At 48.0% G+C, this 2,964-nt stretch overlaps 1 pseudogene; it reads right to left on the bottom strand.

The window, feature by feature from the left end:
* Nucleotides 1–951: 951 nt before the first annotated feature.
* LOC147421664 (uncharacterized) lies at nt 952–1,470 on the bottom strand (annotated as a pseudogene).
* Between the last annotated feature and the right edge of the window lie 1,494 nt (nt 1,471–2,964).

The raw sequence follows: 2,964 nt of genomic DNA, 5'->3' as shown, positions 1-2,964 counted from the left end.
GCATGACAAGCACCTCGAGCTGGGTCGAGTTCCCGCGCCTCAAGCTCAGCCCTAGCTTACCTAAGGTCAAAGGACTTTTACACACATTATTGGAGGTCTTCAATGAAGATAACCCTAAGGTCTTATGGTCCATTGGTTAGCCTTGCTCTTTGATAGACCATCTCTCATTTGGGCTCCTTTACCATTGACCCCGTGTTGAGATAGATCTATAAGCACGTGTCTATATCTTAACCCTTGTTCTTGTTTATTCTCCCACTTTAAGTGATCAATTTAATATGAGAAAATCATTTGGGTTGGTTAGATATTAGTTTTTATGACAACTTATAACTTGCTCACATGCTTCATGAAGCTTCAAAACATGCAAGGAACTTAAACACCAATTAATTAACCAACTTACATGCGCACCATAACCTTCGTCAATACGTTTTTGAATGCGTGCAAGGTGCAATTGAGCTGTTGCATGGTAGGCAGTCATGCACGCCTTAACAATATTCTCCACAAAATGCTCCTTTGGCACAGTTCTAAACTCTGGTCAATTGCTCGAAGACGATGAAGATCCTCAGCCTTTTTTACATTTATTGCCAACTTCCTCTCTTTGTCCTCAAGCCGCTTCTTTGCCTACTTGTGCCATTCAACTTTCTCTACTCTCACCCTTGGTGCCTTGGCTCTCGAGGGCAATTCAACCTGGGAAGGCCATGCTCTCTCTTGAGATGCGTCTTCATTTGCCACCTCACCAACTCAAAGCGAAACCGTCCATGGCATTCATTGCTTGCACGACATTGTCGGGAAAGCTTCCGATCGGGCAAGAACACCTCCACATATGGCATCAACCCGGACGACATGAGCTGCATGCTATTACCCTCAATCTCCTTGTCATCTTCTTTGCATTCACCTGGCTGGCCTGCTTTCATTTTGTATCATTCGGCTGCCCCTCCTTCAACTTGGTGTCACCTACCTCGTCATCAAGAAGCTATTTGCCTTTCCTTTTTGCAACTGCAACCTTTGCTGGCTTTTTGTGGTAGGACATGGGTTGTGCTGGCATCTTCTCATCGTTCTCCTCATCCCAATCAAATGCCTTCTCCAACTTCTTCCTAGGCCGTGGATTGGTAGAAGCAGGTGTTTGGGGTTGCCTTCTTCAAAAGGGTTGGCTATGGGGTTGGCGTTCAGGTCTATTTGCCTTGCTCTCAGACGGAGGCTACTTCGGATAGGTATGGGAGGCGTGGCCGCCCATGCAAACTCCCCAACCGGGGCCGCCTGCTCAACACCATGCCCGATCATGGCCCCTTTCTTGCCGGAACGCTATGTTTTTCCCCTTGTTGGCACCATTGGGCTTCTCCAATACCTCACACTTCCTGTTGCTCACCTACCCCCTCCACAAAAAGGATATGCCAGACTCACAAGGCCCTACGTGTGCGCAATACCCCATTGGCAATCGCTCAACAATCATGCCGACAAGACCCGTTCCCTCATATTTTGCATGCATAGCCTCTTGCATGCCTTTGCATGGCCAAGGGCACCCTCCCTCCCCCCCCCCAATCATGCGCTCAGCCCCGCCACACCACCCAGCCGCGCCACATCAATAGGCCTATCCGCGCTTACTTTTTATGCTGACGTGGAGCGCAGAGATCCTCTCCCCCTTCGCGCCTAGCTTCCTTGCCCTTTGATCCCACCGCTCGTCCTTCACTTAAGACCCCATGTAACTTAGTCCCCAACGAGGCCGTATTCCTAGGAGTATGATGATGTGGCCACCATCCGACCACCGCCGCAACTGATTCCAGCCTAGAACCAGCTAATTTGACGGCGCGGATCAGCAAACCCCGGACCTTGGCGGCTTAAGAACGAATTGAGGCTACAAATTTAATCAGGAAGTTGAAGGGGGATTGTTGCCAGCTTGAGGAGTCACTGGGCTTTAGAGGACACGGGAGAATGGATACAAATATTCATCTTATGTTCCACCTTGTTTATAATAATCATCATGGTGCTTGATGGCATTCAAAGCATTGATATTGCCTAATGAGTCAACTCCACCCACTACCCAATTCAGAAGGGAGCTCGTTTGCTTAATTGTACCATATTCATGTACCAGTTTACGCTAAAAAGCGTAGAACACTATGGAAAACCCACGGAATGGCAGAACATGAAAGATGACCACAAATGGGAGTCTCTCTTCAGAAAATTCAACAGCTAGAAGAGGGGCCAGTGGTCATCTCTTGATTGAAGAGGGATCTCAAGAGTTGTGGATTGTCCAGTTCACAGTTGTCTAGGCTTGTATTTGCTATGAATTCATCGACTCAAACAGCCCACTTTCGACGGTACCCTGTGCTTGAAATCATTGATGACCTGGGTCGCAGATCTCCTCCAAAAGTGATGACCTGGGACACAGATCTCCTCCAAAAGTGAGGTGTCCAATAGTGCCAAGGGGTGTTTCTGACCAAGTCCAATAAACCAGTTCTACCTTGAGGGACGTAAGTAGAATATGATTCTTCTTTTCATCCAATGTGCTTGCACACACATGCATGTGCATACGGCGCCCGAGTGCGGGCGCGTGTGTGATGACAGACAGACAGACAGATTTTATTATCGTTCTCAGAGGTCAAATATGAGAGAGAGAGAGAGAGAGAGAGAGAGAGAGAGAGAGAGAGAGAGAGAGAGAGAGTTGACAGCTATTTGGACTGAGCTGCTGCATACTCTTTGTAGCCAGTGTAATACTTCAGCAGACGACTCCAGGGCAGTGGACTGGCATCCATACTCTTTCCTCATGACCATGGGCACCACATCACATGGCACTACACACCTTCATACATGGTTTATTTTGCAACCTTCATACATGCCACCTGTATGTATATACAGTGCTCGCATTGTACTCCCCGTCTTGTACATCCTCTCGGTGATAGGCCTTAGAGCATCCCCAGTATACAGCCACTTTTTCAGACAGAGAGAGAGAGAGAGAGAGAGAGAGAGAGA

The sequence above is a fragment of the Adiantum capillus-veneris genome, chromosome 27, assembly GCF_014529385.1.
Source record: "Adiantum capillus-veneris isolate H3 chromosome 27, ASM1452938v2, whole genome shotgun sequence".
NCBI lineage: Eukaryota > Viridiplantae > Streptophyta > Polypodiopsida > Polypodiales > Pteridaceae > Adiantum > Adiantum capillus-veneris.
The sequence above is the reverse complement of the archived record's forward strand: the minus strand, read 5'-3'. Positions and strand labels throughout refer to the sequence as shown.